Consider the following 25,827-nt stretch of genomic DNA (forward strand, 5'->3'; position numbering starts at 1 on the left):
GGAGAGCCTGGGTGGGATGTTCTTTAGGAGAATCAATGGGCAGAATGGCCTCTTTCTGCATTGTAGGGATTCTATGGAATCTATGGTTTAAGTTAAGTCTCTGCTATAATGCAGGAAACTGGCAACCAATTTGTGCACAGCAAGATCCCACAAATAATGATGAATAATGAGCTGATAAGCTGTTCTGGGCAACCCTGGTTGTGTGCTAAATACTAAGCAAGCCACCAGGACAACTGCTAGCCCTTCCACAAAGTCGTGCCACACGATCTTTTACACCCATTGAGAGGGCCAACAGCTCCTTAGTGTAACATCTCATCTGAAAGACAGCACCCCCAACAGCGCAGCACCCTGTCAGTCCAGCGCAAGGTGCATTTGGCTGGATTTTTAAAAGATTTATTCGTTCACAGGATGTGGGCGTTGCCGGCTGGGGCAACATTTATTGCCCATCCCTGAGGGCATTTAAGAGTCAACCACATTGCTGTGGGTTTGGAGTCACATGTAGGCCAGACCAGGTAAGGACGGCAGATTTCCTTCCCTAAAGGGCCAGATGGGTTTTTCCGACATTGGTTTTATGGTCATCAGTAGACTTTTAAATTCAAATTTCACCATTTGCCATGGTGGGATTTGAACCCAGGTCCCCAGAGCATTACCCTGGGTCTATGGATGACTACTCCAGTGACAATACCACTACGCCACTGCCTACCCATAGACTGACGGCTCTGGAGTACAGACCTGAACCCATGACCTTGTCTGATCTAATGTCCCAATAACTAGCACTGGCAGAGTACGGACATTGTGTGCTTGTGTGCTTCTGGAACAGTCCTGCTACTATAGCACAGGGGATATGCTAATCTAGTAATGAAATCAGTGTGTCATCCATCCTGTTACAGCAGCACATCCACACATGGTTACTATTTTAAGAAAAATCAGCAATATTTCCCAACATCATAAATGCATCACAACAAAAACAGAAAATGCTGGAATATCTCAGCAGGTCTGACAGCATCAGTGGAGGTTAAAGTCCAACAGGTTTATTTGGTCGCAAAAGCCACTAGCTTTCGGAGCGCTGCTCCTTCATCAGGTAAGTGGGAGTTCTGTTCACAAACAGGGCATATAAAGACACAAACTCAATTTACAAAATAATGGTTGGAATGCGAGTCTTTACAGGTAATCAAGTCTTAAAGGTACAGACAATGTGAGTGGAGAGAGCGTTAAGCACAGGTTAAAGAGATGTGTATTGTCTCCAGCCAGGACAGTTAGTGAGATTTTGCAAGCCCAGGCAAGTCATGGGGGTTACAGATAGTGTGATATGAACCCAAGATCCCGGTTGAGGCCGTCCTCATGTGTGCAGAATTTGGCTATCAGTCTCTGCTCAGCGACTCTGCGTTGTCGTGTGTAGTGAAGGCCGCCTTGGAGAACGCTTACCCGAAGATCAGAGGCCGAATGCCCGTGACCGCTGAAGTGTTCCCCAACAGGAAGAGAACACTCTTGCCTGGTGATTGTCGAGCGGTGTTCATTCATCCCTTGTCGTAGCATCTGCATGGTCTCCCCAATGTACCATGCCTCGGGACATCCTTTCCTGCAACGTATCAGGTAGACAACGTTGGCCGAGTTGCAAGTGTATGTACCGTGTACCTGGTGGATGGTGTTCTCACGTGAGATGATGGCATCCGTGTCGATGATCCGGCACGTCTTGCAGAGGTTGCTGTGACAGGGTTGTGTGGTGTCGTGGTCACTGTTCTCCTGAAGGCTGGGTAGTTTGCTGCGGACAATGGTCTGTTTGAGGTTGTGCGGTTGTTTGAAGGCAAAAAGTGGGGGTGTAGGGATGGCCTTGGCGAGATGTTCGTCTTCATCAATGACATGTTGAAGGCTCCAGAGAAGATGTTGTAGCTTCTCCGCTCCGGGGAAGTACTGGACGACGAAGGGTACTCTGTCCGCCGTGTCCCGTGTTTGTCTTCTGAGGAGGTCGGTGCGGTTTTTCGCTGTGGCGCGTCGGAACTGTCGATCGATGAGTCGAGCGCCATATCCTGTTCTTATGAGGGCATCTTTCAGCGTCTGGAGGTGTCTGTTGCGATCCTCCTCATCTGAGCAGGTCCTGTGTATACGGAGGGCTTGTCCGTAGGGGATGGCTTCTTTAACGTGTTTAGGGTGGAAGCTGGAGAAGTGGAGCATCGTGAGGCTATCCGTGGGCTTGCGGTACAGTGAGGTGCTGAGGTGACCGTCCTTGCTGGAGATGCGTGTGTCCAAGAATGCAACCGATTCCGGAGAGTAGTCCATGGTGAGTCTGATGGTGGGATGGAACTTGTTGATGTCATCATATAGTTGTTTCAGTGATTGTTCACCATGAGTCCAAAGGAAGAAAATGTCATCGATGTATCTAGTGTATAGCATCGGTTGAAAGTCCTGTGCGGTGAAGAGGTCTTGTTTGAACCTGTGCATGAAGATGTTGGCATATTGAGGTGCGAATTTGGTCCCCATGGCTGTTCCATGTGTCTGGATGGAGAACTGGTTGTTGAAGGTGAAGACATTGTGGTCCAGGATGAACCGGATGAGTTGTAAAATTGCATCTGGAGATTGGCAGTTGTCGGCGTTGAGTACTGAGGCAGTTGCAGCAATGCCATCATCGTGGGGGTGCTGGTGTAGAGTGCCGAGACATCCATTGTGGCAGGGAGTGCTCCTGGTTCAACTGCTCCATGTGTGCTGAGTTTCTGTAGGAAGTCCGTAGTGTCGCGACAAAAGCTGGGGGTTCTTTGTACAATGGGTTTCAGGATGCCCTCGACATAGCCGGAGAGGTTCTCGCACAGGGTCCCATTGCCCGATACGATGGGACGGCCGGGTGTGTTTGCCTTGTGTATCTTCGGGAGGTAGTAGAGATCTCCAATGCGGGGAGTACGTGGGATGAGAGCACGGAGGGTGCTCTGAAGGTCCGGATCAAAGGTCTTGATCAGTCTGTTGCGTTGACGGGTGTGTTCTTTAGTCGGATCTGCGGGTAACTGTCTGTAGTGTTCCTCGTTGTTCAGTTGTCGGTACACTTCTTTGCAGTAATCCGTTCTGTTCAGTATGACGATGGGCCCTCCTTTGTAAGGAAATAGAGCCAACGTTTCGAGTCTGGATGACCCTTTGTCAGAGCTGAGCTCTGTTTTGATTTCAGATTCCAGCATCCGCAGTATTTTGCTTTTATCATACATACATGCTTAGATATTGTCACGATACTGTTACGCTTTGCAAAGCTTCTATTTCTGCAGCAATATTACTCACCGCACCAGGTTGTCATTCTGTGCTGAGAGTCCATGCTCACTGACCCTATCTGCTAACCCACCCAGGTGATTGTGGCTGCTAGCTGACCTTCAGCAGTGGATGGGGGAGGGGAATGTCAAACTGAGCCTGCTCCATATGCCCCAGCAAGCCACCTCATCCAGTTTTCAGCACTGCTCACTGGAGTGACATCAGGAACTCTGGCCAACTGCATCTCTCAGAACTTTGGAAACTCTAGTCAATGGCAGCAATGCGTATTACTGCCTGGCTTATGGGCATTTCTTTTTATTCATTCATGGGACATGGGTGTCGCTGGCTGGCCAGCATTTATTGCCCATCCCCAGCTGCCCTTGTTCAGAGGGCAGTTGAGAGTCAACCACATTGCTGTGGCTCTGGAGTCACATTTAGGCCAGACCAGGTAAGGATGGCAGATTTCCTTCCCTGAAGGGCATTAATGAACCAGATGGGTTTTTCCGACAATCGACAATGGTTTCATGGTCATCAGTAGATTCTTGACTCCAGATATTTTTTGTTGAATTCAAATGCCACCATCTGCCGTGGCGGGATTCAAACCCGGGTCCCCAGAACATTAGCTGAGTTTCTGTATTAATATTCGAATGATAAAACCACTCCCATTATCTGCTGAAATATCTCCCAATCCTATTCAGTCTTTCACATTCCAATGGTGACCAAAAGAGCTCAGTTCACTCCCTCCCCCTCCCCCACCCCCTCCCCCTCCCACTCCCCCACCCCCTCCCCTACCCCTCCCCCTCCACACCTCCACCCCTCCTCCTCCCCCTCCCCCACCCCCTCCCCCCCCCTCTCCCCCTCCCCCACCCCCACCCCCTTTCCCTCCCCCTCCCCGTCCTCCTCCCCGTCCTCCTCCCCGTCCTCCTCCCCCCTCCACCCCTCCCCTCCCCCTCCCCCCAACCCAACCCATTCCCAAATTGCTGAGATACTTATACCTTGTGCTTATGCTACTGGAAGCGTGATATGTCTAAATGAGGTGTTGTCCCTCACTGTGTGAAGGTTGTTTGGCGCTGGCATTCATGTGGAAGAATTTTTATTGTTTGTTCAGACATCCACTTCATTGCAAGAGGAATGCTTTCGATATTGGGACATTTTGCTATAAAAAGAAAACCTTGCATTTATATAGCACCTTTCACAAGCGTCGCAAAGCACTTTCCAGCCAGTGAGGTACAGGAAACTTTATGCACAGAAAGCTCCCACAAGCAGCGTTGCAGCAATGGCCAGCGAACCTGCTCTTTGCAACGTTGATTGTCAACATTGATTTTTCTGGTCAAACCCTGGAGTGGGGCTTGAACCTAGAGATTGAGGTCAGAGGTGATACCGGCTGGGACACAGCTGATACTTGTTGACGGTCTCCAGCCTGGATTTTTCCCTCGTCAGGCCCGCAACCTCGACGGGCCCAGAAATGGGTGCGAAACACATCCCCAGCTGAGATTGACCCCCATAGCGCTTCCTCACACTGGCTGGCCGATTAACGGCCATCGGGCCTGAAGCACGGGCTGCCAGGGTGGGCAGGCAGACAGCGGGCACTGGGAAAAGGGAGGGTGCGGGCAGGCGTTTCCGTACCCTCGGGGGGACAGCCACTGTGGAGATGTCACAATGAGATGTTCACCAGTGAACAAAATAAATATCAATGTGGTTCGCACTGCTGCCTCACAGCGCTAGGGACCCAGGTTCAATTCCAGCCATAGGTGGCTGTCTGTGTGAGATTTGAACCTAGAGTTTCTAGACATCAGTTCTGTGTCCCCCATGTCTGTGGGGAGTTTGCACATTCTCCCCGTGTCTGCGTGGGTTCCTCTGGGTGCTCCGGTTTTCTCCCATGGTCCAAAGATATGCAGGTTAGGTGGATTGGCCATGCTAATTGGCCCTTAGTGTCAGGGGGATTAGGAGGGTAAGCATGAGCGGTTACGGGGATAGGGCCTGGGTGGGCTCGATGGGCTCGATGGGCCAAATGGCCTTTTCTGTACTGCAGAGATTCTATGATTCTATGATGTTAAATCTCGGCCATGAGTGTGTGGGCAGCGCAATCGTACCAGACCTCGGTCCCCAGACACATCTGTTAATTTTATTTTGAACTCTGACCATTCATCCTACCCTGGATCGAGGTTGCACCTTCGACATAAAGGCCGTTTGGCCAATGGGCCCACCCACTAGCCATAAAGGCAGACGGGCAACGTCAAATGGCAGTCAATGGGTGATTAATTAATTTCAACCAGCTTCTTGATTGTCGGCGAGTGCGAGGGTACAAAGACATTGCGACACGAGCCAACGCTTTCTGGCGTGATTTCACTCACTTCTGGATCAGGCACGTTCCTGAGCTTTATACAGAGAATCCCAGCCTCTGTATAAATACAAGTTGTTGCTGTCTCAAAAGACAAATCTCTCACCCATTTCCCTTCCAGAATGAGAGATTCGATCCATGTGATTTTCCATTGGTGGAGTGCTATTGTTGGCAATTGCATAGTACACTTGCCACTTGATGGATAAATTACCCAACCTCGAGAGTCCAAAGACAAAGGAACCCTCGAGGATCCCACAACTGGGGCTCGAGTTAAATGTCAGCGAGTGGATGTCCTTTCCCTTCTTTTCAGCAATGGAAGCTCCTCGGATAAGAATGGCAGTGGGAAGAAAGATCATGGGGAGAGGAACATGCAGAGGTTCTATCCCACCTCAACCCCCTTGTTTTCATTTTATTTAATTTTTAACTGTTCTCTACCTTTTATTTCTTTATTGTCTTTCTTCATTTTTCTTTCCACCCCCCCCACTCTTTCCCCCTATTTTTATCCCCCCCTTTTCTTACCCTTTCTCCCCCTTTGATTCCCTTTCCTCCCCTTTTCTCAATTTTCCTCTCTCCCACCCATCTCCCCCTTCCCCCCACATCTTCATCTCTCACACCTTACCCTCTGATTTCAGCTTCTCTGCCGTTTGCCCATTCGCGCCTTCTATTCTCTCTATGGACTCCCATTCACACCTCTGAGCCTTCCCCCTATTTTTTGTGGCAATGACTCATCTTTCATTCCCTCACCCAACAGTATCTTCCGCTTTACGTGCCTTTTAGCTTTGACAAAGGTTCATCTGGACACGAAACGTCAGCTCTTTTCTCTCCCCTGCAGACACTGCCAGACCTGCTGAGATTTTCCAGCATTTTCTCTTTTGGAAGCAGAGTCCGGTGGGCTACGAGGAGCATTCTCCGAGGCCACTTTTCCAACACACAATCCCACCACTCGGTGAGTTTCAGACACTGAGGACTCACACTGCCTCGAGTGATTAACTCGGTCTTTGCTGAGATTAGTGTCAATTACACTGGCTGATCTTTGAGTCTGGTTCCTACACGAAGGAGACTCTGTGAGCACAATAACAATCTAATTAAAATGTGCAAACACACAGCCAACCGATTAACTGGTCATCTCATGTCTGTTTGTGGGACAAGATTAATGTTGTGTGGTTGGCATGTTTGCCTACATAACAACAGATGCTGCGTTCCAAAGGGCAATTAATTTATATGAAGTAATTTGAGATGGGTTAATCACATAATAAGGTATAATGTGTGTTCAAGCCTTTCTTTTTTCTCTGGTTCCTTCTATGTTCTGGTGTCATTCCTCTTCCTACACTGCCTGAATCTTCACAGATGGTTTTCCTGATCTCCTGTTCAGGTCATTTCTCTCGAGTTCTCCATCCACCCTCGAGAGAACAGAAGGTGACAGATCAGAAGAACCCTGATATTCTATCCTTGGTCTCCTCCATGTTCCTCAATGGAGGAAAATTAAAATTTCTCAATTCTTCATGGCTCTTAAAATTCTAACCAGTAATGCATTCCAGCCTTGGTACCTCTTCAGTCACTGTCATGATTGGCCCCACCGTCACCTTGACCTCAGGAAAAGTAAAGCTTATTTATTAGTCACAAGTAAGGCTTACATTAACACTGCAATGAAGTTGCTGTGAAAATCCCCTAGTCGCCACACTCCGACGCCTGTTCGGGTCAATGCACCTAATCAGCACGTCTTTCAGACTGTGGGAGGAAACCGGAGCACCCGGAGGAAACCCACGCAGACATGGGGAGAACGTGCAAACTCCACACAGACAGTGACCCAAGCCGGGAATCGAATCCGGCTCCCTGGCGCTGTGAGGCAGCAGTGCTAACCACTGTGCCACTGTGCCACCCACTGCCACCGTGCCACCCACAAAAGGTAACTAGCAGAGGATGGTTTGGATGCATCTTCCCCTGGGTTCTGGTCCCAGCTCGCTTCCACTGTCCCACTCTGCTATGAGGACCTCCCACATCTCCTCAATTGCTAAAGCTTCCACCGTGGATTTTATCTTTGACGTAACTCTTCTTTTCCCCTCAACAACTCTCAGTTAGAATCATAGAATCCCTACATTGCAGAAGGAGGCCATTCAGCCCATCAAGTCTGCATCAACAAGAATCCCACCCAGGCCCTATACCTGTTACCCCACCCATTTACCTTGCTAGTCCCCCTGGCTCTAAGGGGTAATTTAGTATGGCCAAACCACCAAACCCACACATCTTTGGACTGTGGGAGGAACCCACGCAGACATGGAGAGAATTTGCAAACTCCACACAGAGAGTGACCTGAGACCGAAATTGAATCTGGGTCCCTGTCACTGTGAGGCAGCAGTGCTAACCACTGTGCCACCGTGCCGCCCCTGGAGTTCTTCATAAAGATCACCTCCTTCAGGTGGAGATGGATTTCAAGTAATTCTCCCGCGCTGAACCAGGTAAATCTGGTTATCTGTTAAGGATCCTTCATTCTTATCTCCAATCTCTCTCTCTCCTCCTCTCTCTTTCTCTCCTCACTATCCCACCCTCACCTCCACACCACCTCCATCCCACCCCCACACCTCCACTCCACACCTTCACCCCCACCCCATCCCCCACCCCCACCGATCCCACCCCCACCTTCACCCTCCACCCCCGCCCCACACCAGTCTCTCACCAACCTTTCTCTATTTTATCAATATTACTTATTTTTATTCATTCTCAGGATGTGGGTCTTATCCCTAGTTGCCCTTGAGAAGGTGGTGGTGAGCTGCCTTCATGAAGCATTGCAGTCCATGTGGTGTGGATCCACCCACAGTGGTGTTAGGGCGAGAGTTCCAGGGTTTTGACCCAGCGACAATGAAGGAACGGTGACATATTTCCAAGTCAGGATAGTGGGTGACTCAGAAAGGAAGTTCGAGATGCTGGTGTTCCCATACATCCATTGATATTCACTCCCTGCCTAAACATTCCTCTTCATTCTCTTCCTAAGTTTCAAAAACATTCAAGCGAGACCAGAAATGCCCGCCCGAAGTCAACAGACATTTCCATTGTCTGCCCCTCGCCCTCCCCGATTCTATGGCGGACGAGGCGGTAGAATTCCGGCGACCGTGTCCCACAACTTCTTGTCCTATTTACATCCTCTGAATCTCCAAATCAACCGGTGGCACAGCGGTTAGCACTGCTGCCTCACAGTACCAGAGACCCGGGTTCGATTCCTGGCTTGGGTCACTGTCTGTGTGGAGTTTGCACGTTGTCTGCGTGGGTTTCCCCAGCATGCTCGGGTTTCCTCCCGCAGTCCAAAGATATGCGGGTGAGGTGGCTTGGCCATGGTAAATTGCCCCTTAGTGACAGGGGGACTAGCTGGGGTAAATGCATGGGGTTATGGGGATAGGTCTTGGGTGGGACTGTGGTCAGGGTGCAGACTTGATGGGCCAAATGGCCTTCTTCTGCGCTGTAGGATTCTGTGATCACTTATTGCAATATCTGTGGTGGTGACGACTTCTGTCCCAGGACACACCTCAGACTTTACTCTCTCGCACACGGGTCTTATTTAACCACTGCAATTTGGCATCTGATTTTTAAATTTTGATGGTGCCACCTTTCCGTTACTCTCCAAGATTTCCCTGTTTCCCCTTTTTTAAACGTCTTTACCTCACCATCCGTTCAAAGTCTCTCGGTAAAACTCCGAGACCACACAGGTACAGGCATGTGGAGGAAGCATAAACACAAAATGATCTGAGCCGGAGTGTAATTTGAAGTCAATTCATGGCTGCGAGATGTAAACACCCTCAGGAACTAGAGCAAATGGAAGGAAGAATATTTTGGACCAATTCTAAGTTTTCTTAGCAAAAATGACAGACCGTGTATTTTCTTTTTCTGTCCATTTCATACTTAGGGACAGAATAATGTCACCAAAGTCAGGGGTGTGGACATTTATGCCTCAGTGGCTGCTTGTTTAATGATCCCATCTATGATTCACTATTTGACTATGGATCTGTTTTCAGTCAATCATTAAATAACCCGTCAGAGTCGCACTGCCCCATTCAAAATTCTGTTTGGGTTTCGTTATCAACAGTTAAATCTGGACTGAACTTTCCCTTTTCTTTAGCCCACGTCAAGATGGAGGATATTTGCGTTTGTGAATTGGTGCACTCAGCTCCGTTCTATCCTCCCGAGAGAAGGGGCTGAGGTAGGGGCAGGAGATCTGTGCTCTCGGCAGGCCCTTATTCCCTGAGATTTAATTCCATCATCTCCCGACTCCAACGGCCTTGCCCGTTCACACGGCCTTCCCCTTCACAATGAGCTTGCAAGAGGATTGGGCGGCACAGTGGCCTAGTGGTTAGCACTGCTGCCTCATAGCACCAGGAACCGGGGTTCGATTCCCGGCTTGGGTCACTGTCTGTGTGGAGTTTGCATGTTCGCCCCGTGTCTGTGTGGGCTTCCTCTGGGTGCTCCAGTTTCCTCCCATAGTCTAAAGATGTGCGGGTTCGGTGGATTGGCCAAGGTAAATTGCCCCTTAATGTCAGGGGCAATGCATGGGGTTATGGGGATAGGGCCAGGGTGGGGTTGTGGTCAGTGCAGACTCAATGGGATAAATGGCCTCTTCTGCACTGTAGGATTCTATGATTTGCTGGGATTGCAGGTTTCCCTGAAATTCAGAGAAGCATTGCTGGAGAGCTAAGGGCCTTTGTGAATGGAAAAGGTGGCCACTCACTCAACCTCCAGGTGGTGTGCACTCATCAGCCACAGGAGATCCTCCATAGAGTCATAGAGGTTTACAGCATGAATACAGGCCCTTCGGCCCAACTTGTCCATGCTGTCCAGTTTTTACCACTAGGCTAAAAAGTAAAAATTTTTTTATTTATTTGACACAAGTAGGCTTACATTAACATTGCAATGATGTTACTGTGAAAATCCCCCAGTTGCCACACTCCAGCGCCTGTTCTGGTACACTGAAGGAGAATTTAGCATGGCCAATGCACCTAACCAGCACATCTTTCGGACTGTGGGAGCAAGCAGGAGCACCCGGAGGAAACCCTAATGGCCCACATTTAGCCCATATCCCTCTATACCCATCTTATCCAAGTAACTGTCTAAATGCTTTTTAAAAGACAAAATTGTACCCGCCTTGACGACTGCCTCTGGCAGCTCATTCCAGATGCTCACCACCCTCTGTGTGAAAAAATTGTCCCTCTGGACCCTTTTGTATCTCTCCCCTCTCACCTTAAACCTATGCCCTCTAATTTTGGACTCCCCTACCTTTGGGAAAATATATTGACTTTCTAGCTGATCTATGCCCCTCATTATTTTATAGTCCTCTATAAGATTGCCCCTAAGGTTCCTACGCTCCAGGGAAAAAAGGTCCCAGTCTATCCAGCCTCTCCTTATAACTCAACAATCAAGTTTCTAGTTTAATAATTGTGCAAGGTATCCTGGGAGTTGCCACAACTCTTGTATTCTCCGGCACCCCCAGATTCCAAAGCCCCTCCTTCCCCCACCCGCACGTTTGGATGAATACAAATGCAGGATAACAGAGAAGCGGTCAACATAATCTTGCATTCCCAGCCCCTGAGCTCTTCATGTTTTTGCCCCCCCACCTCACCTCAGAAACCCCTGCCTCTCCTTGACCAGCAGACCTTGCTCCCTGCTCGCAGTCCAACTCTGGAATGTCACCTATCAGCATCAGTCCTGCCAGATGTGAAACTCCAGCAGCTGTACGGCTGTGTTCCAGCGCACTGGGTTCCTCTTCTTCTGTGAAGCAAGGAGCACTTCCATCAGTCTCTATCCTAGACAACCGAGCTTTACACACTGCTCCCCAACATCACTGGCCCATGTGCCCAACACGCCGCAGAACTGTTCTCTGCTGTGTACCTGCCATTCTACCGAGACAGCCTCACTGGGCACAGGTCTCCATTGTGTCTGGTACCGATCGTGTGCCACCTTCTAACCCCATCATCCATATACAGTCATTCCACATACAAAGTGGCTTCCTTACCCATCCCCGCCATTGGCCTTTATCCAACACTGCAGCCTGGTCCTACACACGAGGCCACAGCTGTTCACCGCCACCCCACCCTCTGCCCAGGCTCTCTAGCTTACTTGTAGAGACTTCCTCTTGCCATTATCTGGCCGTAATACCTCCCAGCGATCACTGAGTGCCCGTAGAGGGCCCACAAGCAGACACCGGAGAAACACAAGGCTATGTGCCCGTTCACAGATTTCCATTGCCAATGGAATTAGCCAATCGGAGCACCCGGAGGAAACCCATGCAGACACGGGGAGAACATGCAGACTCTACACAGACAGTGACCCAAGCCGGGAATCAAATCCAGGTCCCTGGCGCTATGAGGCAGCAGCCACTGTGCCGCTGTGCCACCCCATGACTAATCCGTGAATGGATAAAGACAACCAGACAGAGGTAACATGAGTAATCTCTTCATAAACAGCATAGGTTAAATATCCAGAAAACACATTGACAGTAAATTCCGTAGAAGAAGAAAATTAAATGGAAAACTAAATAACCCGGCCTAGAGCCAGGTGGCTGCGTGGTATTGTCAGTGCCTTTCCATAACCAGAGCAACTGAGTTTCAGTAGGCAGTGTTACTGCATTATCTCTCAATAGGTTCTTCCCAACTGAGGGAAACCGAGGACTTGTTTGTGTGTTATTTATACTCATATATATATTTTTTTCTTTTCTTGTTTGTGTCTCTGTGTTCGAGTGCGCATGACAGTGAGAGAGGGAGTGTGAGAGAATCAGTGTGAGAGAAGATGCATGAAGGAGAAAGAAAGTGAGAGTGAAAGTGGGAGAGAGGAAGTGAAAGCAGGAGAAATTGAGAGTGAGAGTGAGAGTGTGAAAGAATGGGAGAGAGAGTGAGAATGAGAAAGAGTGAGTGTGTGTGAGGGTGAGAGAGAGTGAGAGAGTGTTCAGTCAAAGAGCAAGGGAGAGTGAAAAAGTGTGAGGGTGTCTGGAAATGAGAGGTAGAGTTTTCAGTGAAAGAGTGTGTGAGGGTAAGAGAGTGAGAGTGAGAGCATTCAGTGAGAGAACGAGAGTGAGACAGCGTGAGGGTGAGAGTTTGTGAGAGAGTGGGTGGGTGAGAGTTAGAGAGTGCGAGAGTGAGAGAGAGTGAGAGAGAGTGAGAGTGAGTTTTCAGTGAGAGAATGTGTGAGGGTGAGAGAGTGAGTGTCTCAGGTGGAACGTGCTGAGGCCCCATTGGCCAGAGGATGACACCAAGGTCATCGACGCCAACAGGACACAACAGTTAGCATGCCGCCTCTAATGAGGTTATCAGCGAGGGGGGTCACCTTGACCTAGCACCGGTAAACGTAAGATTTAGACACAGTGAGCACAGAGATGTGTTTGTGCTGGAGACATATTTTCTTTTCACATCATTTGAGTTTAGGTATGACCTGATTGGATGCTGTTGCTTTGTTTAATGTTAATTTTATCACCATGAATAATTACTTGCTCAAGCCATGAGTGTCCTGTGTATTCGACTGGTATCTGGGGTGTGATAGGTTAGAGGGATTAGCAGGGTAACTAAGCGGGGATGGGGCCTGGATGGGATTGTGGTCGGTGCAGACTCGATGGGCCGAAAAGCCTCCTCTGCACTGTACGGATTCTATCTGCCTTATCAGTGCCTCATGAGGGATGTTAGGGGAAATCGAACTTCATTACCAAGGCTGCGATGCCACATCGGCCTCATGGAATGATTAAGGGTGAGAAGACTGGGACAAAGGTGGGGATCGACTCAGACGGAGACAGGCCTAGCCGGTCTGGCTGAAAGAGTGCAGTGTCGAGGCCTCCTCGCTGTTGCTGCCTCCCTGAAGGTTCCTCATTTCAGCCTCTTCATCTTCGCCTTCTGACTGCCCAGGCTCGGTATCTCTTCATCTCAGTGACCTCCTGGTCCAATCGTTCCTCCCTCAAGAGAGCAAACGTGTGAAGAGCAGGGCAACACTGAAGAGTGACACTGGCTCTGGCGGATATTGCAGGGTGCTGCCGGAATGGTCCAGGTATCGGGATCTCACCTGCAGCAGGACAAATGGTCCTCTGCACCACTGCCCTTGTGGAGACGTGGCAGCGATTGTATGTCTCCTCTGACCCTTGGTTGCCCGAGTGGCTTCATCAGCCACATTTTCAAAGGATACCCCTTGTAACCAATCAAGCAACCAATGAGGGGTGCTGGAGCCGTGAACACCCTTGGCACTGTGAGTGGCACAGTGTGTAGGCATTACAGAATCTACCCGGGTACCTCGTACACACCTGTAGAATCTGGGTCTTGTGGTCATGAACGATTTGAACATGGAGTGAAAGCCTTCCTATTGACAAAGGTGTCCGGCTGGCCAGTTAGCACCTTGCTGGCCACGTGGGTGCAATCTGTGCCACCCTGGGTGTGGGGGAACCCTGCAGTTGGTGCGAAGCCTCTGGCTCACTATGTATGAATGGTTTCACAGCCTGAACAGAGCGTTGAGTCACCAGCCTGGCACAGCGGGAGACTTCACAAAGGTCACCCACTGACCCCAGATACAATCCAGCCACAGTGACCCTGACAACCATGGGCATTGGGTGTCCACCCCCACAGTTGGAGGCTATCTCTGGACCGATCATCTGACAGATGACCATGACAGCTTCTTTTGAAAGACGGAGCCTCCTGTGGCACTGGACCTCGGTCAGGTCAGGGTCGCTGGTTCACAGCCGGTTCACCCTGGCAGCCGGGTAGTGGCATATCCTGTGGAGACATCCTCCTTGCCCTCCCTGCTGGCCCTGAGCACCCGGTGCCAGTGTCTCTGCCCGCGGGTGATTCCTGTGACCACCTGGCCTCCTCTGTCTTTGTTGTCTGCTCAATAGAATATAGTAAGAAGTTTAACAACACCAGGTTAAAGTCCAACAGGTTTATTTGGTAGCAAAAGCCACACAAGCTTTCGAGGCTCTGAGCCCCTTCTTCAGGTGAGTGGGAATTCTGTTCACAAACAGAACTTATAATGACACAGACTCAATTTACATGAATAATGGTTGGAATGCGAATACTTACAACTAATCCAGTCTTTAAGAAACAAAACAATGGGAGTGGAGAGAGCATCAAGACAGGCTAAAAAGATGTGTATTGTCTCCAGACAAGACAGCCAGTGAAACTCTGCAGGTCCACGCAACTGTGGGAGTTACAAATAGTGTGACATAAACCCAATATCCCGGTTGAGGCCGTCCTTGTGTGTGCGGAACTTGGCTATCAGTTTCTGCTCAGCGACTCTGCGCTGTCGTGTGTCGCGAAGGCCGCCTTGGAGAACGCTTACCCGAATATCAGAGGCCGAATGCCCGTGACCGCTGAAGTGCTCCCCAACAGGAAGAGAACAGTCTTGCCTGGTGATTGTCGAGCGGTGTTCATTCATCCGTTGTCGCAGCGTCTGCATAGTTTCCCCAATGTACCATGCCTCGGGACATCCTTTCTTGCAGCGTATCAGGTAGACAACGTTGGCCGAGTTGCAAGAGTATGTACCGTGTACCTGGTGGATGGTGTTCTCACGTGAGATGATGGCATCTGTGTCGATGATCCGGCACGTCTTGCAGAGGTTGCTGTGGCAGGGTTGTGTGGTGTCTTGGTCACTGTTCTCCTGAAGGCTGGGTAGTTTGCTGCGGACAATGGTCTGTTTGAGGTTGTGCGGTTGTTTGAAGGCAAGAAGTGGGGGTGTGGGGATGGCCTTGGCGAGATGTTCGTCTTCATCAATGACATGTTGAAGGCTCCGGAGGAGATGCCGTAGCTTCTCCGCTCCGGGGAAGTACTGGACAACGAAGGGTACTCTGTCCGCCGTGTCCCGTGTTTGTCTTCTGAGGAGGTCGGTGCGGTTTTTCGCTGTGGCGCGTTGAAACTGTTGATCAATGAGTCTAGCGCCATATCCTGTTCTTATGAGGGCATCTTTCAGCGTCTGGAGGTGTCTGTTGCGATCCTCTTCATCCGAGCAGATCCTGTGTATACGGAGGGCTTGTCCGTAGGGGATGGCTTCTTTAACGTGTTTAGGGTGGAAGCTGGAGTAGTGGAGCATCGTGAGGTTATCTGTGGGCTTGCGGTACAGTGAGGTGCTGAGGTGACCGTCCTTAATGGAGATGCGCGTGTCCAAGAATGCAACCGATTCCGGAGAGTAGTCCATGGTGAGCCTGATGGTGGGATGGAACTTGTTGATGTCATCATAGAGTTGTTTCAGTGATTGTTCACCATGAGTCCAAAGGAAGAAAATGTCATCGATGTATCTAGTGTATAGCATTGGTTGAAGGTCCCGTGCGGTGAAGAGGTCTTGTTCGAACCTGTGCATGAAGATGTTGGCATATTGAGGTGCAAATTTGGTCCCCATGGCTGTTCCGTGTGTCTGGATGAAGAACTGGTTGTTGAAGGTGAAGATATTGTGGTCCAGGATGAAGCGGATGAGATGTAAAATTGCATCTGGAAACTGGCAGTTGTTGGCGCTGAGCACTGAGGCCGTTGCAGCAATGCCATCGTCATGGGGGATGCTGGTGTAGAGTGCTGAGACATCCATTGTGACGAGGAGCGCTCCTGGTTCAACTGCTCCATGTGCGCTGAGTTTCTGTAGGAAGTCCGTCGTGTCGCGACAAAAGCTGGGGGTTCTTTGTACAATGGGTTTCAGGATGCCCTCGACATAGCCGGAGAGGTTCTCGCACAGGGTCCCATTGCCCGATACGATGGGACGGCCGGGTGTGTTTGCCTTGTGTATCTTCGGGAGGCAGTAGAGATCTCCAACGCGGGGAGTACGTGGGATGAGAGCACGGAGGGTGTTCTGAAGGTCCGGATCAAAGGTCTTGATCAGAGTGTTGAGTTGACGGGTGTGTTCTTTGGTCGGATCTGCAGGTAACTGTCTGTAGTGTTCCTCGTTGTTGAGTTGTCGGTACACTTCAACATGTGCATATCAACATGTCTTCAACATGTCATTGATGAAGACGAACATCTCGCCAAAGCCATCCCCACACCCCCACTTCTTGCCTTCAAACAACCGCACAACCTCAAACAGACCATTGTCCGCAGCAAACTACCCAGCCTTCAGGAGAACAGTGACCAAGACACCACACAACCCTGCCACAGCAACCTCTGCAAGACGTGCCGGATCATCGACACAGATGCCATCATCTCACGTGAGAACACCATCCACCAGGTACACGGTACATACTCTTGCAACTCGGCCAACGTTGTCTACCTGATACGCTGCAAGAAAGGATGTCCCGAGGCATGGTACATTGGGGAAACTATGCAGACGCTGCGACAACGGATGAATGAACACCGCTCGACAATCACCAGGCAAGACTGTTCTCTTCCTGTTGGGGAGCACTTCAGCGGTCACGGGCATTCGGCCTCTGATATTCGGGTAAGCGTTCTCCAAGGCGGCCTTCGCGACACACGACAGCACAGAGTCGCTGAGCAGAAACTGATAGCCAAGTTCCGCACACACAAGGACGGCCTCAACCGGGATATTGGGTTTATGTCACACTATTTGTAACTCCCACAGTTGCGTGGACCTGCAGAGTTTCACTGGCTGTCTTGTCTGGAGACAATACACATCATTTTAGCCTGTCTTGATGCTCTCTCCACTCCCATTGTTTTGTTTCTTAAAGACTGGATTAGTTGTAAGTATTCGCATTCCAACCATTATTCATGTAAATTGAGTCTGTGTCATTATAAGTTCTGTTTGTGAACAGAATTCCCACTCACCTGAAGAAGGGGCTCAGAGCCTCGAAAGCTTGTGTGGCTTTTGCTACCAAATAAACCTGTTGGACTTTAACCTGGTGTTGTTAAACTTCTTACTGTGTTTACCCCAGTCCAACGCCGGCATCTCCACATCAATAGAATATATCCATTGGCTGATATGCAAGTGGGAGCGACCTGCGCATGGGAGGCGACCGAGGGACCCAAATCTCCGAAGTCAGAGGGCAGCGATGTCCTGAAGGCTCTAGACCATATGCTGAACCCTCCAAAGAATACAGAGAAAATGCTCAAAGTATACAAGACCAAACCTTCACTGAATTCCCAAAAGCTCCAAACTCCTCAGTCCGCCTTCGCTCTAACCTCCTGTCACCCTTCCCACGGATGAGAAAACTGCAAGAACAGACTGGCCACCCGCCCAGGCACCAACTTCACACTGTGGTCAATTGGCGAATCGATCCCATCGAGCGGCTCAGTGATTGTCGGGGGCACGTTGCCGATCCACACCTGCCGACAGAAACATCGCGCGAGTGTGAGATGACGGCAGGATGAGCGCCCGACGTCTTCACGTGTGATTGCACGCACTAAGAGTGGACAGTGGGTTAGCACTGCTGCCTCACAGTGCCAGGGACCCGGGATCGATTCCCGGCTTGGGTCACTGTCAGTTCGGAGTCTGCACATTCTCCCCGTGTCTGTGTGGGTTTCCTCCGGGTGCTCCGGTTTCCTCCCACAGTCCGAAAGACGTGCTGGTTAGGGTGCATTGGCCATGCTAAATGCTCCCTCAGTGTACCCGGACAGGTGCTGGAGTGTGGCGACTAGGGGATTTTTATAGTAACTTCATTGCAGTGTTAATGTAAGCCTACTTGTGAATGGGGAGGCAATGGCCGCATGGTATTATCGCTAGACTATTAGTCCAAAAAATTAGCTAATGTTCTGGGGATCCGGGTTTAAATCCCACCACGGCAAATGGTGCAATTTGAATTCAATAAAAAGTATCAGAAACTAACAATCTACTGATGACCATGAAACCATTGCCAACTGCCATAAAAACCCATCTGGTTCACTAGTGCCCTTTAGGGAAGAAAATTTGCTGTCCTTATCTGATGTGGCCTACATGTGACTCCAGAGCCACAGCAATGTTGTTGACTCTCAACTGCCCTCGGTCAACCAGGAATAAATGCTGGAAGCCAGTGACGCCCATGTCCCAAGAATGAATAAAAAAAACTCATGATACTCATAAACAAACTTTTACTTTAAAAACTTCCGTGTCAGACGGGTCTCCACCTGGGCAGCGCACAATTCTGCCCCAAGTTTCAAGATGGTTTGAGAATGGGTCAAATTTCATCCACGGATTGGATGCTCTTCCTTATCAATCCAAGATCCACTGAAACAGCTGAAGCATTTTAATCCCATGATTGTCACCGAGAAATATTGAATGTTTGTGGCATTTTAAATTGCGGTACATGTTTGTGTTACCATGTCCGAACAATGGCATTTATTGGTTAAACTCTTACTGAGGTTCCCTGTCATTAAAGGAGTCCAGATGTTTGGATGGGAATTTTATGGGTCTATTTTTTTCTCTCTTGCTTTATTCTGGATTTAAGAGCTTACAGTTAACATTCCCTTTCTCATAATAAAAATAAACTGATTTTCAAAACAATCTGTTCAGATATTGGATTAACTCCTCACATCGCCCAATTAGTAAAAGCACCTCCCAGTGCGGGTTACTGAGTCTCTTACTGTCGGAGTGGAGAAGGCTCAGAGGAGATTTACACAGAGTTGCAAGAGTCGGCACTACATTGTGTCCACATTAAACGAGTGGGGAGGTTGTTGGAGGATGGGGTGGTGAGTGGAGATGCCTCACAGTGCCAGAGACCCGGGTTCGATTTCCGGCTTGGGTCACTGTCTGTGTGGAGTTTGCACGTTCTCCCCGTGTCTGCATGGGTTTCCTCCGGGTGCTCCGGTTTCCTCCCACAGTCCGCAACCAGTGCTGGTTAGATGCACTGGCCATGCTAAATTCTCCCTCAGTGTACCCGAACAGGAGTGTGACGACTAGGGGATTTTCTCAGGAACTTCATTGCAGCGTTAATGTAAGCCTACTTGTGACACTAATCAATAAGCTTAAACTTAATTGGAATGGGAAGGAGGGAGGGGATAATGGGGAGGGTGCTGGAGGTGAGCAGGGTGATACATGGGAAGTTGGAGGTACTCAGATAGAAGCTCCTTCAGAGATGAGAGCAGAGAAGAAAAATATAGAATCCCTACAGTGCAGAAGGAGGCTGTTCGGCCCATCGAGTCTACACCGACTCTCCAAAAGAGCATTTTACCCACACCCAGCCCTTCGGCCTGTAAAGTATAGTAAAGTTTATTTAAAATTCACAAGTAGGCTTACATTAATACAGCAATGAAGTTACTGTGAAAATCCCCTAGTCACCACAGTCCGGCGCCTGTTCGGGTTCACTGAGGGAGAATTTAGCATGGCCAATGCAGCTAACCAGCACCTCTTTCAAACAGTGGGAGGAAACCGGAGCACCCAGAGGAAACCCACGGAGACACGGGGAGAACGTGCAGATTCCGCACAGTCAGTGATCCAAGCCAGGAATCGTACCCGGGGTCCCTGGCGCTGTGAGGCAGCAGTGCTAACCACTGTGCCACCGTGCCGCCCGTAACCCCACACATTTACCACTAACCCACCAAATTTACACGTCTTAATAGAACATAGAACATAGAACATTACAGCGCAGAACAGGCCCTTCGGCCCACGATGTTGCACCGACCAGTTAAAAAAAAACTGTGACCCTCCAACCTAAACCAATTTCTTTTCGTCCATGAACCTATCTACGGATCTCTTAAACGCCCCCAAACTAGGCGCATTTACTACTGATGCTGGCAGGGCATTCCAATCCCTCACCACCCTCTGGGTAAAGAACCTACCCCTGACATCGGTTCTATAACTACCCCCCCTCAATTTAAAGCCATGCCCCCTCGTGCTGGATTTCTCCATCAGAGGAAAAAGGCTATCACTATCCACCCTATCTAAACCTCTAATCATCTTATATGTTTCAATAAGATCCCCTCTTAGCCGCCGCCTTTCCAGCGAAAACAATCCCAAATCCCTCAGCCTCTCCTCATAGGATCTCCCCTCCATACCAGGCAACATCCTGGTAAACCTCCTCTGCACCCTCTCCAAAGCCTCCACATCCTTCCTGTAATGTGGGGACCAGAACTGCACACAGTACTCCAAGTGCGGCCGCACCAGAGTTGTGTACAGTTGCAACATAACGCTACGACTCCTAAATTCAATCCCCCTACCAATAAACGCCAAGACACCATATGCCTTCTTAACAACCTTATCTACTTGATTCCCAACTTTCAGGGATCTATGCACACATACACCTAGATCCCTCTGCTCCTCCACACTATTCAAAGTCCTCCCGTTAGCCCTATACTCAACACATCTGTTATTCCTACCAAAGTGAATTACCTCACACTTCTCCGCATTAAACTCCATCCGCCACCTCTCGGCCCAACTTTGCAACCTGTCTAAGTCTTCCTGCAGACTACGACACCCTTCCTCACTGTCTACCACACCACCGACTTTGGTGTCATCAGCAAATTTGCTAATCCACCCAACTATACCCTCATCCAGATCATTAATAAATATTACAAACAGCAGTGGCCCCAAAACAGATCCCTGAGGTACACCACTTGTAACCGCACTCCATGATGAATATTTACTATCAACCACCACCCTCTGTTTCCTATCCGCTAGCCAATTCCTGATCCAATTTCCTAGATCACCCCCAATCCCATACATCTGCATTTTCTGCAGAAGCCTACCATGGTGAACCTTATCAAACGCCTTACTAAAATCCATATATACCACGTCCACTGCCTTGCCCCCATCCACCTCCTTGGTCACTTTCTCAAAAAACTCAATAAGGTTAGTAAGGCACGACCTACCTGCCACAAAACCATGCTGACTATCACCTATCAATTCATTACTCTCCAAATAACTATAAATCCTATCCCTTATAATTTTTTCCAACATCTTGCCGACAACAGAAGTGAGACTCACCGGTCTATAATTCCCGGGGAAGTCTCTGTTCCCCTTCTTAAACAATGGGACAACATTCGCTAACCTCCAATCTTCTGGTACTATACCAGAGGCCAACGACGACCTGAAGATCAGAGCCAGAGGCTCTGCAATCACTTCTCTTGCCTCCCAGAGAATCCTTGGATAAATCCCATCCGGACCAGGGGATTTATCTATTTTCAGACCCTCCAGAATATCCTGCACATCCTCCTTATCAACTGTAATACTGTCTATTCTACTCCCTTGCAACCCAGTGTCCTCCTCAGCTATATTCATGTCCCCTTGCGTGAACACCGAAGAGAAATATTGGTTCAATGCTTCACCAATCTCCTCCGGTTCCACACATAACTTCCCTCTGCCATCTATAACTGGCCCTAAACTTGCCCTAACCAACCTTCTGTTCTTGACATACCTATAGAACGCCTTAGGATTCTCTTTAACCCTATCCGCCAAAGTCTTCTCATGTCCCCTTTTAGCCCTTCTAAGCTCGCTCTTCAACTCCCTCTTAGCCAATCTAAAGCTTTCTAGTGCACTACCCGAGTGCTCACGTCTCATCCGAACATAAGCCTCCTTTTTCTTTTTAACCAACAAAGAAACTTTTTTGGTGCACCACGGTTCCCTAGCCCTACCAATTCCTCCTTGCCTGACAGGGACATACCTATCACAGACTCGCAGTAGCTGCTCCATGAAAAAACTCCACATGTCGGACGTTCCCAGTCCCTGTAATCTCCTAGTCCAACCTATGTTTCCTAATTCTCTCCTAATAGCCTCATAATTACCCTTCCCCCAGCTAAAACCACTGGCCCGAGGTTCATGCCTATCCCTTTCCATCACTAAGGTGAACGTAACCGAATTGTGGTCACTATCACCAAAATGCACACCAACTTCCAAGTCTAGCACCTGGTCTGGCTCATTTCCCAGCACCAGATCCAATATAGCCTCACCTCTAGTTGGCCTGTCTACATACTGAGTCAAAAAACCTTCCTGCACGCTTTGAACAAAAACTGACCCCTCTAACGAGCTAGAGCTATAACAATTCCAGTCAATATTAGTCAAGTTAAAATCCCCCATAACAATTGCCCTATTACTTTCACTCCTAAGCAGGATTGACTCCGCAATCCTTTCCTCAACCTCTCTAGAACTTTTAGGAGGTCTATAAAAGACTCCCAACAGGGTGACCTCTCCTCTCCTATTTCTAATCTCCGCCCATACTACCTCAACAGATAAGTCCTCATCAAACCTCCTCTCTGACACTGTGATACAATCTCTGACCAATAATGCTACCCCTCCCCCTCTTCTACCTCCTTCCCTACTTCGACTAAAACATTTGAACCCCTTAGAGTCTTGGGACTCTAAGGAGCAATTTAGCATGACCAATTCACCTAACCTGCACATCTTTTGGACTGCAGTAGGAAACTGGAGCACCCGGAGGAAACCCATGCGGACACGAGGAGAACATGCAGACTCCACACAGGCAGTCACCCAAGCCAGGAATCGAACCCAGGTCCCTGGCACTATGAGGCAGCAGTGCTAACCACTGTGCCACCGTGTCGCCCGTAACCCCACGCATTTACCACTAATCTACCAAACCTACATATCTTGGGAAACTAAGGGGCAATTTAGCATGACCAATCAACCTAGCCTGCACATCTTTTGGACTGTGAGAGGAAACCGGGGCACCCGGAGGAAACCCATGCAGACACGGGGAGAACATGCAAATTATAGAAATTATAGAAACCCTACAGTGCAGAAGGAGGCCATTCGGCCCATCGAGTCTGCACCGACCACAATCCCACCCCCACATATTTTACCCACTAATCCCTCTAACCTACGCATCCCAGGACTCTAAGGGCAATTTTTTTTTTTAACCTGGCCAATCAACCTAACCCGCACATCTTTGGACTGTGGGAGGAAACCGGAGCACCCGGAGGAAACCCACGCAGACACGAGGAGAATGTGCAAACTCCACACAGACAGTGACCCGAGCCGGGAATCGAACCCGGGACACTGGAGCTGTGAAGCAGCAGTGCTAGCCACTGTGCTACCGTGCCGCAAATCTCGTACCGACAATGACCCAAGCCGGGAATCGAACCCGGGTCCCTGACGCTGTGAGGCAGCAGTGCTAACCACTGGGTAACCATGCATTTGCTGCAATTTGACTGCAATCTTTGAAGGAGAGCCCATGAACTCATTAACCTGCAATGGTTTTTGTCTAAAGCTAACTGGGGAATCGATGGATTGTTTCTGATAGACATTGGAGCGCAGGCACATCTGTCAGGAGGATGGGACACTGTCTGCACATCTTTGACACACCCTGTATCACTTTTAACATCTTCTTCAATTCAAAGAGCGGGGGATAAAGTGACAGCCTTTTCCCCAGCATTCTCACTGCACTGTGGCCTTCTGCTCCCGCCTGTCTGGGGTATGTTTTTTATTATTTAAATATTAATTCTTCAAAGAGAAAAGTACTATAAGGTTAGTGAGTAGTGATAGCCGGGACTCTGAATCTGACAACAGAAGGACAGAGACCCTTTGATCTCCTTAAATCTGGTTAATTCTAACTGACAGTTCCCACTCTGAGCGCAGATCTCCTTCCCCCGCCCCCCCCAGCCGCACCCCCCACCCAACCCCTTCAGTTTGATTCAAAGACTGTAGAACAAGAGTTCATAAAATAACTGTGTTCAACTATTCCCCCCCCCCACCAAACCCTCAACACCCACCATCCTTTAGCCTCCAGAAAGCCAGTCCTTTCAGAGACCAGTGTGCTATTTATTTCCTTTACCATGTTTAGGTTTTCAAGTCAGACCAGGTCCAATCGGTCCACTAGCACCAATGAATATAATCAGCACAGCCTGGCTTATTAAAAACAGATGCACCCCACCTCCCAAACCACGCTTCACTCTCTCCCAGAGATAAAGGAAGATGGCTAAGCTTCCCCACCCACCACTCTCGCATTCCCCTCCACCCGCATCCCCTCCCTCGCCCACTCTCATCGAGGGCTGATTCTGAACTTCCTCTGGCTACTGGAGGAAGATGGAGAGAGGGGGGGAGCTAGAGAGAGAGAGAGGGGCAGACGAGGGTGGGAGACTGACGGGAGGATGGGGAGAGAGAGGGAGAGGGAGAGGCAGAGAAAGCGAGAGATTGAGAGGGAGACAAAGAGGGATGAGAGAGACAGAAAGGGGGACAAAGAGTTAGAGAGAAACAGGCAGAGGAAGGGAGATGGAGAGGGAGAGAGATGGAAAGTGACAGAGCAGGAGACAGAGAGAAAGGGGGAAACAAAATAAGAAGCAGAAGGAATCAGATAGAGGGACTGACAGAGAAAAAGAGAGAAAATAACATACAGAGAGACAGAAATAATGACAGATAAAGGGAGAGTGGGAGACAGGCAGGCAAAGAGACCGAGACCAAATGAGAGACAGATTATTATCACTATAGTAACTAATTCTGTATAAAACCTGGATTGATGGTTTTGCACTAAAAGCTTTTTAAAAAATTTGCCACCATAATCAATACACATCTTAATTGTTGTAATTTGAAAATTAATTTGTTCTTTTTAAGAGTATATTTTATGAACATGCAGGGTCAGATATTCCAGCTGCGTTCGCCCCGAAACTGCAAAATCCTATCCAAGGTCAACGGACCTGCCCATGGTCTGCCCCTCGCCCGCTCCGATTCCCTGGGGGGCGGAATGGGAAAATTCACCCCCCAAGTTCAGGCACAAATAATTAAGAGTAGCTGACACTTCTGTCACGCCTGTGTCCCAGCACTGAGAACAAAGAACAAAGAACAATACAGCACAGGAACAGGCCCTTCGGCCCTCCAAGCCCGTGCCGCTCCCTGGTCCAAACTAGACCATTCTTCTGTATCCCTCCATTCCCACTCCGTTCATGTGGCTATCTAGATAAGTCTTAAACGTTCCCAGTGTGTCCGCCTCCACCACCTTGCCTGGCAGCACATTCCAGGCCCCCAGAGTCAAGTCATACAGCATAGAAAATGGCCCTTCAGCCCATCGAGTCTGCACTGACAATAACTACCACTAAATTTGAGCTAATCTCATTTTCCTGCACTTTTCCCATATCCTTGAGTGTTATGATATTTTCGAGTGTTCATCCAAATACGTTTAAAAGTTTGTAAGGTTTTCAGCCTCCACCACCTTCCCAGGCAGCGCGTTCCAGATTCTCACCATCCTTTAAGTGGATTTTTTTTCTCAAATCCCCTTTAAACCTCCTGCCCCTTACCCTGAAACAATGCCCCCTTGTGATTACCCCCTCAACCAAGGGAACAGCTGCTTTTTATTCACCCTATTGCTAAAACCCAGGCCAGAAGGTATTTAATGAAGATAGCTAAGTTCCTAAGTTTTTACCTTTGATTTTGACATTAGGGTGAGCTCATTGATCCACTGGAGCAAGCTGAGAGGGGTGATTGAAAGCAGCAGTGCTGGTGAGAGATTAATTGGATTAATTGAA

Source organism: Mustelus asterias, chromosome 24 (genome assembly GCF_964213995.1).
Source record: "Mustelus asterias chromosome 24, sMusAst1.hap1.1, whole genome shotgun sequence".
NCBI classification, from domain to species: domain Eukaryota; kingdom Metazoa; phylum Chordata; class Chondrichthyes; order Carcharhiniformes; family Triakidae; genus Mustelus; species Mustelus asterias.